Raw genomic sequence first — 17,587 nt, forward strand, 5'->3', positions numbered from 1 at the left:
AGGTGAAGATTTTTATGGCAGTGATGGACATGAGTTTGCACCTGACGGCAAAAAGAGGGGAAGCTGGTCAGGCACAATATGTTGAAAGCTTCAACAAAGACAATGTTCCTGAGGATTATGTGGAAGAACGGTATTGTAGAGATTTTAAAGGATTGAATTGATAGTAGTGGTTTCCTGGTTGGATTTGGTGTTTGAGCAAGCAAGGGGTATCAAGGATGACCTGTTATTTTCATACTGAAATGCTATAGATACACTTTGTGAATAGCTTTAAGTAAGCCTACATTGTGAAAGCCAACATAAGGATCAGAGTCCATTAAAAACAAACAAACAAACAAACAAAAACTGTGAAAAGCAAACAAATAGCTTCTTTCTTCCTCATAAATAATTTGTAAAACTCCTTCCCAAACTGTCAGAGATACTTTGGCGAATGCCTACATTATTTCTCTTTTGACAACCTATATATAAATTATTTCCAATGTGAACAAATAAATGTGTTGCTAAATATCATAGTCAGGGTTCTTTGGTATCATTCTGTACTCAGAAAAAAACCAAAAAGGTTTTTAAGTTTATGGTTTACACAAACAGAGGAAGGTGAGATAAATATTAGAGGCCAGAGAAACAGTGAAATAAACAAAGCAATGTCTTTCAAATGAAGTGTAAGTCCATGGTTTACCCAGGGTTTCTCAACGTTGGCACTATTAATATTTTGGAACAGATAATTCTTTATTGTGAGGGAATTACCTGCTGAGCATCATAGGATATTTGTAAGTATCCCTGGCCTCTACACACTGGAAGCCCCCTCAAGGGGCTTTACACCATAGGGTGTAAAGTCATCCTGGGTTGAGAATTTCTAATCAATTATAAGTAGTTAAATGGTGAAGTGTTCACTTAAGCAAAACCTTTTTACATGCAATACAATAAAAACTTCTTTATATATATATATATACACACACACACACACACACATAAACACACATATATATGTATTTATATGTATATATACATATGGTATATATACATAAATTTGTAAGATTTGTTCTGCTTATTTTCTCTCTGATTCACTGCTTTGAATTTATAAGTTGATATTATAACTGTAGTCAGTATAAACTATGACCATGTCTAGTATCAACATGTTTTCAAAAAATAATTCAAGTTATTATTATTATTATTAATTATTAATTACCTGCTGCTTATATTACATTGTACTGAGCTCCATGAGGTCACAAAATAGATTCCATTCTTTCAGTTAATAATGTCTTTGAATTGGCCAGTGATAGCCCCAAATATCTAGATAGGAATTGTTATTTAGATGGTGATTTGTTGGTAAGTGGAATCATATTTGCTGTAAAGTTACCAAGAGAGCAAGCAAAATAATTTGATTTGTACAGATATTTATTTTTCCCCTTTCATGACCACTTCTATGTGTTTCTACTGGGTAGGAATAATGTTGATTAAACACCAAAGCATAGTTTTAATAAATATCAAAATGAGAAAGAAAAACAAAAGCAGATTTAATTGAAGAATATCCCTTAGAAACATCAAGTCTTGAAAAATTTTATGGCTATTGACTGGAAAACAGTTTGTGGCAGAAAGTCAGGGTAAGTGACTATATGATTGCAAATAATAGGGATTATCTGTGTAATAATTTGAGATTAGCTTGTCGAAGCCGATAGAACTTCTTTAACATGGTACTGTTGACCAGACGGCTTGAATTCTGAACTGTGGAGTTTATATTTAAATTCCCACATAATAATATGTTCACATTCACATGAAAGTTTATCTTGTACTTCTAACTATCATTCATTCACTCAAAATAATTTAGCCAGTTCAAGGCAGAGATTGGATTCTATTCATCTTTTGACCTGTTATGTGACAGATTCTATGCTAGATGTTTTGGATCAAAGAAGCATATCACATAATTCATAAGACTGACAATCTCCCGGTCCTAGAAAAGAGATAGAAGAACAAACCAATAATCATGGGTATGTGTACGTACTACGAATGGTGGAATATTTAGTTTATTTATAAGGAAAAAAGAAATCAAGACTTCCTGAAAGGTCAATAAAAATTTAGCAGAAAGTTAAGACTTTAACTTAAAGGATGGGTAGAATTTCTCCATATAGGACAAGAAGGGAAAGGCTTTAGACGGGGTACATAAGTATGCATACATTTAGACACAGGTAAGTATGCAGCCTGTTTCAAGAAGTTCAAGTACTTTGGTGTCATTGATATGAAATAAAGGACCTGACAGAAGATGAACTGTGGAAAAGCTGAAAGAGCCAGAGTGAAACAATGATCTACGTAGGACTATGAAGATGACTGTGCCATGCAACTGTAGGGACATGTTAAATAGCACTGTAGCAGAGACTTACTATCTGGTCACAAACCTGTCTCCTCCCTTCCTAGACACAGGTCCACTTAGACCTAGGCTGAATTTTGCAGCTTCCTTTCCCGTTTTGGTGGTCAGGTGACTGAGTTCTAGCCAGAGGAATGAGAGGAATAGTAATGTGTGTCCCTTCCCGCCGAGGCCCCTGTGATCCTCCTTGCTGTTTTCCCTCTCACAGAGTAGTCTCACAGAGACTACTGTGGTGACATTGGAAGCCACAACTGAAGAGACACAAGAGTGCAAGATGTACAAAGACTATGTCCCTAAACTATCACTTGGAAAAAAGTGCCCCAAATTAGGAACGTTTAAATTTTCCTTTACATCAGTGAAACATAAACTTTTGGGTTTTTTGTTTGGGCGGCTAACAACCCTTAACTAATATAAGGCCCTATCTGAAGAAAGTTCACCATGATATTATCATGGTTTTCCTTTCATGCTTATTATAATATTTCTGTAGCTATAGGCACCTGTGCCTACAGTAAAGAAACAGAATAGATAGCAGTTACATTTATATTATAGTTAACCCAACTTCTGTTTAAAAGTGACCAGTACTGACTTTGTAGGATAATTATTTAGAAACCGTAACAAAAAAAAAAAAAAAAAAATTCAAGTTCGCTGGTATACAACATAACAAGAAGGCTAGGCCTCTGTAACAGTAGAGCGTTGTTCCAAATCTTTGTTTAGATAAAGTCATTTATGTATTCAAATTCATGGCAGGATTTATATTGCTATCTACAAATAGATATCAATAGTTAAAGAGATTTTATAGCTTTTTGATATTCAATGTATTATGCAGGTTTAAAAGGCTCTGGAAAATGGATGAACTATCTTTGCTGAATAACTTTCCACTTGTAAAAACGTTTCTTAAAGTACAGAGCCCTCAGATTTCATACTCAGTCTTGCTTGTTTAAGCACATGGTAAAATGTAAACAGGTTTTTCATCTGACAGAGCAATCCTGATGGAGCAACGCAGCCTCCAGAGGGCTAACACCAAACTGAAAAAAAATGACAGGTACACTTATAAGGGCAGATAATTTCAGAAATGCTTAGTTTTAATGATTCTTTTAAACAGTACTATTTTATTTCTCTATTGACATCAAGTCCTCTTTTTGACCGATGGTAACTTTCATATTTATGTGACTGGGGAGTATTCTGAGCCCTGAAATTAAGATGCTTTTGAGCCAATCCAAGTGCCTGAGATATTGCAGAAGCTTTCCTGTATTACTTTGCATATACAATGCTTGTTTTATTCTGCATTAGGTTCTTACAAGAGTAATTTCAATTTACCACTTAGTAGTTTAGATAAAAGCCTGAAATCCTGTGGCCAACCATGCCTCCAAGGCAGGCATTAGCTATTTGATAAAACCACTGAAAACACAGGAGGATGTACATCTTTGATTAATGCAAATAATAGGAAATTTTCTCAATAACGTTTGGTCCTGGGCTGCTTCCAAAGTAGTAATTCACAAAATATGACTTTTTTCATTGGGGAGGTTATAAAAATTTGTTTGTTGGAGGTAGGGAAGGAAATGTAATTAAAGGCTAAATTCAGACTCACATTTCATCTTAACCAAAAGAATATGTGTGATTTGGACACCAGTCACCTAGGCACTTCCTATTTTAAGGCAGCGTACATTGTCAGCAAATCAAATTATCCAATAGCAAAACTACATCTGGCAGAGCTAGCTATACCAGGTAACCTTAAATAGAAGCTCAGGGGTAGTTAGCTGTGTTGCTACACTGGGCTTTGCTGGTTAGAGTTCTCTAAAGTTCCTTTATGCAGCATTGTTATTAAAAGAATAAAACGGGAAGAGGTGAAATGAAAACATTAAACTTGTGGGGATATGTGTGTGTTTTAATGTCCCCTTCTCATTTGAAAGTGCTAACAACAGCACATTTAAAATAAAGCAACTCTGGGGGTTCATTTTATATATTAAAAAGTTGGGTCTTTTTTTATTTTTTGCTTTTGCATATGGTCCTTATACAATGAAGCTTTAGATCATAGATGCTTTAGGGAAAGCCTATTACGAATAATTTGCATTTGGAAAATCAAGGAGCTTTGATTTGGATTGACTTCAGGTACCAGTCTAATCTAAAAACACCCAATGAATTATTTTTGTTGTATTAACAGTCCGAAGGGAAGCTTTAGTTTGTAATCCTGTCAAAGTAGTGCATGAAGGTCTGTTTATCATAATTTTTTAAAAAATATGTTACACTTTTGGAAAGCTGATTTTAACTCACATCAGTGAAGTGAACAACACACACACACACACACACACACACACACACACCCACACACACACACACACCCCAAAAGTCCAGTCAGTTCAGACCTGGTAATACCCACTTTTTTTTTTCTCTTATGAGTGGTGATATCACTTATATATGAAATCCAAAGGGGTCTGGCATCTCTATTAAGGTTATGAATCTACTGGCTGTCTTTGAGGTTTATTTTACTGCAAACATTAAATAAAAAACACACTCTTTCCTGTATACAATGCTCGAAACAAATTTGTTCATTTGTATGACAGCCAAATCATCCTCCTGGCTCTCTGACAGTTATGATATTTCAGGAGGGGCATGATGTATCTTTGAAGAAAAAAGAAATAAAAACTTTCTGGGTGAATTATTAGAAATATAATAGTTTAGAATTTGAAGATTTCCTAGAATGTTCAGGGTCTGCAAGAACAAACTAAGCTTCCTTCCAATAAAGTTAGGTCAGTGTTGTCCCAAGAATGAGTTGGCTTAGAGTATTTGAAGTCTTCAACTCTTACCCAAATATTCTGAGATCAAGTGTAATTTATTCAAATTTATTTGTTCCCTGAAACACAATAATTGTCTTCAGTTTTAGCCAAAACCTGGGAACAAGGATGGAAAAAGGAGAAATGCAGAGCATGGGATTAAAAATTTTATAAAGTTGTGAATCAACTTCTAAATAGCCTGCATATGATACCCAAACATATTAATTTATTCACCCTAAGACTGTCTATCCTGTAACTCAAAACCTTTTGTCAGGTCTGAGAAATGGTTTGTTTTCTTAACCTTATGTTGTTTTAAAGGGCAATACCCAGATGTTCTTGGTTTGTGATAAAGAGGGAATTAATGAGTCTGTCTGTCCAACTAGAGCCTACTTATGAATCCGTACAGATGCCAATTGTAGGGTGAAATGTGATGTTCCTAGTGTAGAGGACTCACAGACATTTCTAGGAAATAAAATGTTTTAATTAATCTTTCCTTTAAATACTTTTCCTTGTAGTCTACCAACAAATAGATCCAGGCATGTTCTGGGATCACTTTAAAAACTAGGTCTGGTATTTCTTCTTCTTCGTTTATAAAACTTTGAAGCAATTGCTTCTGTTGATGCAAGCTGGGTTTTGCTATGTTTTGTTGCTTTAACCTTAAGCTTTACTGTAAGCTGTGTAAACTAAAATTAAAGATCTCTCTTCATTTTCCAAGTTGTTTCCCTCTAAGAAATCCTTTCTGTCTTTTTCCTAAGTAAAAAGATTAAAAATGTGTTTGAATAGAAACTATAACAATAATGACCTTGGCTGAAGTTTGGGGTGAGCATATCATACATGAACCAAGAATAAAACTCTACATAAGGTAAGCTGAAGGTCACCAGAACTTTCTGAAAGTATTTTCAATAAAACAATTTCATTTCATTTTTTTCTTTATCTTTTCTAAGTATTAACATAAGAAATCATGGTATAAGCGCATTCTATATCCATTGTCTCTTGATATGTGAAATAGTGACATTCTCTAGTTTATGGTAGTCTGATCCCTGATTTCTGTCTAAAAATTTAAAATTATTTTTTGAGTTAGGTTTCCATTTACATACTAAAAGGAGTTTGTATGTAAATCTCACTTATAATAATGGAGCAGTGTGTGCAAATTACTATACAGGTAAGTGAGACTCTGCTCCACAGAACTGGCATGTTGATTTGGAAATTACAATGTATATCATGTCTCTTATCCTGTAGAAGATAATAATTTTATAGTGCAAATAACCAAGCCCAACTTAGTGACAATATTCAGATGAAGGTGCTGTCTTTTATTCATATCCACCCATCTACCTTAGGAAAACACGAATGCCCATATATTTTACTATTTGAAGGCCAGTCTTCTTTAGGCCTATCACTTTTCCTGAAATACTCATGAATGTGTTAAGCAAAAATTATAGAAATTCTAGATATTTGATAGATTTTTTTAAACTTTATTTTTTCAACAGAGAGTATTTTTTAAAATGAGGCTTGGAAGTATTTGAGGTCAAAAAGAGGGAAATCAAGAAATTTCATATCTGTCTTGATTTTTTAAAGGAGTTATTTAAAATGATTTTCTTTTCTTACATAATTTTTTTTAAGATTTTTTAAAATTTACTTGACAGAGAGAGACACAGCAAGAGAGGGAACGTAAGCAGGGGGAGTAGGAGAAGAAGAAGCAGTCTTCCCGCTGAGGAAGGAGCCCAATGTGGGGCTCGATCCCAGAACCCTGGGATTATGACCTGAGCCAAAGGCAGCTGCTTAACTGACTGAGCCACCAGGTGCCCCTAAAATGATTTTCTTTTCTGAAACAGAACAGATTTCTATTACTTGCCAATAAACACTTTTACTCTAAGTCTTGTGTGTGTGAGTTTTAGGGTTTATTTGATTTAACTTATTTTCATTGTATGGTACCTGACAGTGCTTATAGATTAACTGTAATGAGTAGGAAGGTTGCAGGAGGGGATTCAGTATTCAATTTTATAGGAATATTTTTCTATAGGTTTATCTTTATGCTGTGTGATCATAATAGTTTTGGAGTATACTGCCATGTAATAAATGTTCAGAAAAAAATAACATTTTTGTGTTCTATCATGAGTTTAATTTAATTTAAATTAATTTAAATTTGTACAGGTTTTTGACCCAGTGTATAATAGGGCATAATTCTAATATCACCTGAATGTGTATGGAAATCATGTTTGAAGTTCTAATCTAAATTACTTTTGAGCTAAGACTAAAGAAAAATGAGATCTAATATCCTGCTTTGGGTGAGATAAGTAATCTAACTTGTAATTTTAATTCATACAATTCAATTAAAAATTATGTCCCTACCTATTGCAAAAATAATTTGAGCCTTTATTGCACAAAATTAGAAAAAAAATCATCTTGACTATTTCTTTCATAATTTTCTTCATCCATATTTTTATTTTCTTCCTTTGAAACAAGAAAAAAGTGGAATTATTTTTAAAGTTTATGCTGTCATGATTTCCAATCCAATCCGTCTGTCTCAAAGCTTGAGACTTCCAAAGGAGTATCTGAAAATGTAGGCTAAAAGCCAGAATTCTAATCATTAAGACATCTTTATAAAAAGAGACCAGAAGTAGAGAATATAAAATAAAGAAGAGAAAAATGATACCATTCACAGATTTTGCTGCCAGAATAGTAAATGTCCATGTTGTGTGGTTGATTTGTGATCTTTCTTATAAAGCATCAATCATTTAAATATATTCAGGGAGCTCCTCATCTCCTACTGTTCATTCTCCTCTGGACTGTCCTTTAGCAACACTGGCCTTCTTTTATTTCCTCAAATATATTGAGCTCTTTCCCACCTCAGGACCTTTGGCCAGGACATTTCTTCAGCCTCGAAAGTGCTCTTCTGGCTAGCTTCTTTTTATCTTTATTGAAGTTAAATCTCACCTCCTTCTAAGACTTTTTCTGACAACTCAATCTAAAATTGTTCCTATCTTTGATATTATCTTGTTCTGCTGCCTTCAGAGTACTGACCACAGTATATAATTGATCTTTATTTGTTCACCTGTTTGCTTAATGTCATTTTCTTTCACTAGTCTAGAAGCTCTGAAGATGAGGTCTATATTATCAGCCACTCAGCACCCAGAGGCTAGCATAGGCTGTGGTACAGGATAGGTGACTAATATATATATATATATATATATATATATATATATATATATATATATTTAATTAGAGGATAATCAAGTTCTGTGATATAACAAAAGAAGTAAAACCTTACCTTAAGAACCCCAGATCTGAGTGAGACAAAACTGTACACATGTCAAAATTGAAAACAATTTCATAAGGTCGTGTACCACTATTAAAATTTGATAAAAGGAGAAATCATAGAGTTCTGGAATGGTCAAGAAAGTCTTAATGGAGTTGGCAAGACTCGAGCTTTCATGAAAATCGTAGACTGAATGCTCAGAGAGCCACAGAGACTCTGGCAATCTCAGGATGCAGAAGAGGGCATCCTTCACTAGGTAATTCAACAATTATTTTTGAGTACTTACAACGTTTCAGAAGACAGAGTCACAGAGGCAAACAAAACAGACAATTCCTTGTTTTCGGGGAGAAACAATACTTGCTGACCGACCTTTATGGAATTATTTATTCTATTATTTATTTACCTCATCTGTATTTCTGGGGTAAAAATAAGTCCTTTGTAGTGAATGTTGTGTGTCCTACACAGATATTCTTGATTTTCTTTTACCAATTCTGTGAGAGCCTCCCTTCAGTTTCTGCATACTTTGCTGCTAAGGCTCCCAGCTTTTTCTGATTTTATGAACCATTGTATTGGTGGTGGTTGCAGCATATTGAAAAATATCCTTCAGCTGCTTTCTTTGGTAAAGAAAGTCATGATTAATTTGTGACATACTTGGGCATGAGAGGGAGGAGTTCCATTATGAAGTTACATATCTTCACATACACCAAATGGAGGCAATGAGCTCGCCTCAGTGAGACTTTTCTAATGATGCAAATTTCTAGAGTGAGCTCTCAACTGAGTTGGAGACAGTTTATAGGGAGAGCAGAGAATGGACTTTAGTAACCTTGGAATCAGCATGCTTTGTTAGCTATCTGAATGAGGGTCATTGGCAAATGTAGGGGAAGGAGGGAAAACAAGACAAAAGACCCATGTTAATATGGAGATCTGAAACCCTTTGGCTAGGAAAAATATTATCATTGACAGAAATAGGTAGGTAAATACATTAAGCTTGGAAGCCAATTTGAGTGAAAAGATGATACATTGAGCGTAAGCAAGTCTGATAAGATAAACTTGAAAGCATACTAACAGTTGGAGATGGTGTTTAGACTGGAAAAGAAGAATAAATATCATTGGGATACTGGTGGCAATAGGTTGTTAATAAAATTAGTCCAGGGACTCAGCAACATACATGTCCTAGTTTGGCTCACTCATCTTCCCTGTAAGGTCTCCAAGGTGTGTGTGTGTGTGTGTGTGTGTGTGTGTGTGTGTGTGTATACACATATATACATATATGTATATGTCATACTGGTAAAGAAAGTAAAACAGAGTTTTCTTAGTAATGGGAACTTGCAATCAAACCCTAATCCGGAAGCTAGATTGGACTCCATAATAGAAACCTTTACTTAAGCTAACGTGGTTAGTATATGTGCTATTGAAGAGAGCACAAGCTAACCTTTAACTAACATTTACTTTACCTAAATTAATCCTTAGCATTTTTCCTGTTCCTTCTTGCTACCCTAAACTCATCAAATACAGATATTCTTTACTAACAGAACTAATTATATCCAGAGAGTCTAATTAGCCCATTTCTTAAACTTCCAAATTGGAACATCTAATCTTAGTATAATGCCAAGGAAAACTGTCTCAGGTACAGGAAAAAGGAGGAAGAGAAAAAGATTATGAAAGAGTTCAGCCACAATGCCAAAGGCAGAGATAGCCAATCTGAGTATTCAAGATAGGGGTGGGGGAAAGTAAGCTATAATAACCAACCTTAAATGTTCAAATGCAATGAAGAGAAAAACAATTGCCTACTCTTATACACTGACCTTCTGAAAAGTCCACCCCCAGGAAACATAAACTATTCTTTTCTTTCAGCTTTATTCTCAGTCTCCTCACCGGAGAAGAGAAGGAAAAGGAGAAAAAGGAGGAACATTGGGTTCTCCTAAAGAAAACTCATAATGAGAATAAGAATATAGAGAACATGGACAGTAAGTCTTTAGTCTTAATTCTTCAAAGTGAATAATGTGAAAAAATAAGAGATAAGTCAACAAATAAATCAACAATTGGGCAAAGATGTACTTTGCTAAGGGAAGGATAGCACTTTACAGTTTTATGCCAACAGTGTCACATGATGCAGAGGTAAGGGAGAAAGAGGTCTAAGGAACCACCTTTGGACCTATGTATGTGATGGTCTTGAAGTGATGGGGATTTGACTGGCAGTTTTCCTAGAGGTATCATTTCTTCAAAAGTATTAAGTACATGTGTAGCTGGATGATAATACTGTGAAACTAACAGCTATATTAAATATAGCTGCATAATTGATGCTATTTTAAATATGTAAACCAAGAGTGGGAATCCTTGTTCTGTATTTTTCAGAAACTAAGAGTTCCCTCCCTCAATTTCTTCTCAGAGCTGTTAGTATGCCAATTAGGTTCTGGAGCTCACAGTGCAGAGCATGGAGTGGAAATAGATTTCTGTCTTTCCATTACTTGTTTGCCACTAACCTTTTTATATTATGGGGGGCCACATGTTGTGGGGCCAAAATGTTGAGGAACACACTTTGGGAAGTGCCTAATTAGCATATTTAATGCAGAAATCAGAATATGGAAAGTTAAAAAGGGTAATCTAGAAGAGGTAAAGAAGTGGAGATTATTGTGTAAACTATTTGTTTGTGAGAGGCTGAATACACAGAAGAGACAATGATCAACTTGCTCAGGAAACTAACACTTATCCACAATCTCCAGCCTATGAGACTGGTAATGCCAGACTTGCAGTGAGGCTGATTATCATCTCTGGTGACAGTCCTGGAAGCTGAACAATAACTTCCATGACAATCAGCCCCGAATGGCCAGGACTCAGTCAACAACCGACAGCCTCCTTATTTTTTGTCCCTACTTCCAACTTAGGACCAACTACAGAAAGGCAAACCGTACCCTTAATCACATAGGATGCTCTGCTTCTACTTGGCTATCCTAGAGCTTTGTTGTGCCAGCAGCCTCCAGTCAGGGCATACCTAAAGCCTTCCTTTTTTTTTCCAGTAGAAAGCTTTCCCACTGTTCTGTCTTCTTTTCAATCTCTGTCAAAACAAAGTGATGGCTTCTGAGTCCCTTGTTATCGTGAGCTCAGACTAAGTAGCCTTTCTTTGCTTTTCTCATTTGGTGGGACTTCGTTTCTTCCCACATTTGTAAATGTTGGCTTTTACTGAAAGACATAAATTAATTAGTGTGTAAACCCAAGGAATAAGCATATTTGGGTAAAGGGTTAAATGTTAAGACTATGTTTCAGAGGAAAAATGCTAGCAGTCAGTGAGAAAAAAAAAAAAAAAAGATGGAAGTTGCTGTGGACAGGGACAGAGGGAAAAGAGAGAGAGATTGGGAGAGAGAGAAAACACTTAACAGGGTTAATCCCAAAGGAAATAGAAAGATAAGTGGAGACAAGAACCCCTAGAACATAGAGGGGTGGAGAAATTTCTTTTTACTTCCTCACCTTCCTCACCTTCATTGTTTGACCTCTAGATGCAGACTGAAGCCCCCCAGAAGCAAAGCTCCTTCATTCCATCCAGCACGGTGAAGCAAATAAGCTGAAAACAAGAGCCTGGCCTTTTAATTTTGTGTAGTTGCTTTGAACTGTCAACCAATTACATGACCACACAATAATTTTTGTTTCCTCAATAATAAAAATAACAATAATGGCTTGGAATTTAGGAAAAATGATTCACATGGAACAGTTTCAGGCTCTCTATTAGATTACTTGAAGGTCAGCATGAATCAGTCGAACCTGTTCTTAATGTAATGCTAAGTAGGACTCTCCACCCCGTCTCCCTGTTATTTTCTTCTCCTCCCTGGTCTCTTTTGCCAAGAAATCTTCCACATCTCCACCTCTGTTATTGATAAGTCTAAACCAGCCTCTCAAGAACTGAGCAAAAATATTCTCTTAAACTTTATTCGATTTATCCTTGTTCTTTCCAAATATAGGACTTTTTTTTTTTAAGATTTTATTTATTTATTTGTCAGAGAGAGTGAGCACAGGCAGACAGAGAGGCAGGCAGAGGCAGAGGGAGAAGCAGGCTCCCTGCTGAGCAAGGAGCCCGATGTGGGACTCGATCCCAGGACGCTGGGATCATGACCTGAGCCGAAGGCAGCTGCTTAACCAACTGAGCCACCCAGGTGTCCAGGACTTTTTAAAGAATAAAATGGTCTTGATAAAATGAGGTGGATGTTTGAAGCTTCCACGTTGTTTTGCCTGGCACTTGGAACAGATGGAATCCACTTAGGAGCTCCTCTTAGAGATGCAAATTATTGGGTCCTGCCCTAGACCTCCAGTATCAGAAATTTTGCAAATGAGGTCCAGTAATCTGTGCTTAAACATGCCCTCCAGGTGATTTTGAATTTTGAGACTGTTTTAGGGCAGGGACTGGCGAACCATAGCCCTTGGGCTAAATCCTGTCCACTGTTTATTTTGGTACAGCCCAGGGAGCTAAGAATGCTTTTTGCATTTTTAAATCATTTTTTTAAAACATCACATGAAAATTATATGAATTTCAAATTCCAGTGTCAATAAACAAAGTTTTATTAGAGCCTAGATACACCTATGTGTTCACCACATATTGTTTATTGCTGCTTTTACAGAACTGAGTAATTGTGTCCATGACTGAACAGCCTACAGAGCCTAAAATATTTACTATCTGGTCATAAGCTCTGGGTCATAAGCTTCCTAGGAAAGACTATATTTGTTGGTGATAAGCACTAAAAATTTACTTTTCCTTTTGGCCTCTTCTACTTCAGATGGTTCATTCCACGGGTCTGGAAATCCAATGGCATTTCCTCTGTCAGACTCCTTTTATCCCCCAAAGGCAAGCTCATCAAGGTTGCTTCCCAGGGAGGAAAATATCATAACAAAGGGATTTCTCTACCTTACATGTAATCATTATAGTCACTTGGCTAAGATTCGAAGCATAGTTGGAGACATTTTCTGGAAATATCTTACTGTTGGCTTAGTAGAAGTTCTCAAACTCTGTTGTGCGTAAAATTGCCTTACGGAGTTTGACAAAAGGGTAGATTCTTGAGGTAAATTCCAGAAGGCCTGAATCAAGAATTCTGGGTCGGGTATCCAGAATTCACAAGCACCCTGGGTGATTCCGACTCTGGTAATCTGAAAGACATACTTCTGAGAAACATCGAAAATCATTGAATTCTGTAAGAGTTCCCCATTGCCACTAAATAGAGATAAACTGATTTTCAGGCTGAGGCATGGGATTTGGGGTTAGAAAGTAAGTAAAGGGGAGAAAATTTTCCTGAAACTGTGAGTAGGTAAAAACTTAACTGGATTATAAAGTGATCCAAAGCAGACTAGATTTTCAGGAATCTGAAACTGCTCTAGCTGGAGGTGTCTTCCTGAAGTCAGAGAGATGCCCAGCATATCTCTTTATTCTTATTCTATCTGAGTTATCTAAGATGTCTTTGTAATGTAGCCATTTTCAATACTTCACTTCTTAATTCATTTAAGGTTTCTTTGTGGACGAAAGAAACCAGCCACCTTCTTTGTAGTATTAACGTACGATTTGACCCAAGTCTATTCAGTCGACCTTACATTGCTCTCTTCTCTCTATCAACTCCCTTCTTTCTATTTTATACCTCATTTCTCTAAATTTGGTAGAACAGGGACTTTTTGTGTACTTTCTGCCTGAAACCTTTTGTATGAAGAGTGAAAATTGCAAATTAAAGAAATATGAAACTAAAAAAGAAGTATAGGCCTTAAAATACTTACTTCTCTCACTTCTCTATATTTCTAATTATATTTACCTTTCTACAAATATTAGCAATATTACTCAAAGTTTTCAAGATAACTTTTAGTAGAAAGCCTGCTATTAAAGGTCCAGGTACCCATGTATCTGATCATACAGCGTTTAATTGTAGAAGAGAAATGTCATTCTGAAAAGTTTTCCCTCCCTTTCTGAGAATTATTTGATAATTTCAGGTGACATTCTGCTTTTTCAGGTTTTATCCTTCAGTGAGCTTTTTAATGATCATCATAGTAAAAAAACACAGTAATTAATTTTCTTTTTACCCAAATCACAGAAACAATTGCACTGCGCAGGACAACTTAGTAAATGTTTTCAGGTCTAGATCAGGATCTCCTGCCAGGATTTGAGCATTATTTGGTTCAAGAGACTCCCAAATAAATAAAAGGGTGACCCCAACTGTCCAATCTTGGGGTCAATGAGCCTGATGTGAAGTGAAGAAGGACCTGCTTGTCCCTCTCCTGCTAGGCGAGCTTTCAACACATTACAAGCCCCACCCAAAAGAGTGAACTGTTCTTTTATTTCCTTCCCTCAGACTCTCCTCCTTGTCCCTCTGCCAGCAAATCTGAGGGAGATGAATCATGTGAGAAAGGTGGGGGCAAATCAGCTCTCTGCACTGGCCTGCCTTGCACTGACTCATCTCAGAGGAAGCAACACACTTCTATGGCAGAGGGCAGCTATTTATTTATTTATTTGTTTCGTGCATGTGCTTTTCCAGACTCATAACATACACCATCCGCCTCCTGAGTGAGTTCCAGAAATGAAAAAAATTATAAATTGAATGCACATGGAGAAACCAAGTCTCCATCCAAGACCGCACAGGCTCCCCACCCCAGCGCTCCAAGTCCACACCCTCATGGTTTACATAGCACCTTTCTTCCAAGGATCCCAGAGAGCTGCTCCAGCATAAAGGAATTAGACTAAGGGAAGGATGTGTTTGAGTTTCCTTCTAGACTAGTAAAAGGAACTACTAGGCCCTCTAGAGTTTAAGGCCACACAGGCAGGCTATATATATAACAGGGAATCAAATTAAATCTTAAGCCTCTAGGTGTTCATTTTTCCATTTTAGAAAGCCCAAATTACTCCTGATTATTATTATTATTACTATTATTATTTTATTCTTAGGGGGGAAAGTATGAAGTGAAAAGATTTTTGCCTTTGGAAATATATTCCCTGGCACCCCGTTTCTGCTTTATTTCTTCTCATTTATCATACTTGTCCCCCAAATATCGAACATTCACATACTGCTTTTCTCCGGGAGAGCAATCTAATCAAATCATTTATACTAAAGTGTTCATGATGTATACTGCTCATCTCATGTATATCCATAGATTCTTTTTTACAAGGGCTAGACCCTAAAGAACAATTGCAGAGCCAAAAGAAATTATTGCAAATGAAGGAATTTGATGTATTTTTAGGATTAAATTATCACTGTATGTGGGTCTTTGCAACAACCTGTATGCATGTAATCTGCTTAGTATAAGGCTTGCTTTGCTCCAAGCAAGGCTGAGACCCTCCAGTACAACTCATCAACTTGTCGGTGCCAGCCTGGTAAAAGCTGCTGCTTCTCCCTATATGCACTGTCTGTCTTCAAACTTACTCACTCATTTAAATTACTGGTATAAGAGACTTAGCCATTTAGTTCAAACTTTGATGGTTAACAGAAAATATATTAAAATCTGGGATCTGAGACAAGTTCAGCTTAGTATCTAGTTAAGGCTAATTTCTGAGTGGCCCATTATCTCTTTGACTCGCTTTGTTGTGACTTGAGGCAAGTCCTGGCTCCTTTCTGCCTTATTTCAGTTCCTGGGTTTAATCCACCAGACTCTGGCCACCAGGACTGTTATCTGCTCCTATTCTGAGGTCTGGTTTTATTGCATTGAGTCTTAGTGCTGTAGGAACCAGAGAGCCAGGTGTCTGCTTTCCCCATCTAACATCTTTACCCTTTGTTCGCAGATTGCTTATTCTCACCTTCAAGAATGACTAAGCCTCCTGTGTAGAGCATCCCGTGTGAGCCTGGGACAGCACAGAACAGGAAACCCCCAATACCTGGAAATCACTGTGCCAGGACGTTTGAATAATCAGTCAAGCCATTCCCTTACCAGACTGCAATCTGCTTGGTAGAAGAGCCAAATGCCAAAGGACAACCGAATATTATTAAGGATTCATAATGACTGATGAATGAAACTTAGATATGTATAAATATTGGCTATTGACGTAGGATCTTAGATATCATGAATTCTTCTTTCTAGCCAATGACTCTGAAACTCTCATAGGTGAAATTAAATTGTCCAAGGCCATAAAGCAATTTACAAACTGGACCAGGATTAGACATTGATCTCTTGAGTCTCAAGACAGTGCTCTTCTTATTATTACTATCTACCCTGCTCGTTTCTTATAATACTAATTAAAAAAAAAAAAAAAAGAATCCTTGCACAGCACAGATACTGTTTTGAAGTGAGCTTGCTGGCTCCATGGCACCATTATTGTCAGGCCTTACCAATGCCTGATCAAGCAATGCTTAATGGGCCTCTGGGCAGAGACATAAAGTTTTTGCTTGTATTATATAAACAGTACTAACTCCACCAAAATTAAGATTTTCCTAACCCTTCCTACTTCTGCTTATATGTTGGTCATATTTGACATTTTCATGTAATATTGTAAAAATACTTTCCATGCCATTATTTCAGTTTTCTAAAATTCCAGTTGGTATTCCCATACCTTATATTTGTTCCACTTTGAGTAACTGTGTTTCCAGCAGCAAAGTACACCCTCATTTACTATAGATATGTCTCTAATGAAAATGCACCAGAGTCCTACCCTCTACTCTCATACTAGCACCACAAGGAAACTGATGCTTATGATAACAGCACATTACAATGATCAATGTGCAAACTTGCACATCTTTTGTCCATAAGAGTTTCCAAAAGCTGATCAAAATAAGAGCTCAAGGGATCATCACCCTGTATTTTACAGAAGAAGCTTATGTTACGGGGCACCTGGGTGGCTCAGTGGGTTAAAGCCTCTGCCTTCGGCTCAGGTCATGATCCTGGGGTCCTGGGATCGAGCCCTGCATCGGGCTCTCTGCTCAGTGGGGAGCCTGCTTCCTCCTCTCTCTCTCTCTGCTTGCCTCTCCGCTGACTTGTGATCTCTCTCTCTCTGTAAAATAAATAAATAAAATCTTAAAAAAAAAAAAAAAAAGAAGAAGCTTATGTTACGATCTCAGCTAGAAACATACATGAGCTAGAACATATTATCCTACCTAACTGGAAAATGAAAGATGCTCTTGGGAAAATTTTCAAGGAGAATTGAAAGAAAAATGTTCTCAGCATTAACATCAGAAATTCAAAAAATCTAGACTCCCTTTTTATTCTTTGAGCATTATAATTAATCATCATTTTGGAATCAATCACATTTGGGGAGTG

This window comes from Martes martes (genome assembly GCF_963455335.1).
Source record: "Martes martes genome assembly, chromosome: 3".
Lineage (NCBI taxonomy): Eukaryota > Metazoa > Chordata > Mammalia > Carnivora > Mustelidae > Martes > Martes martes.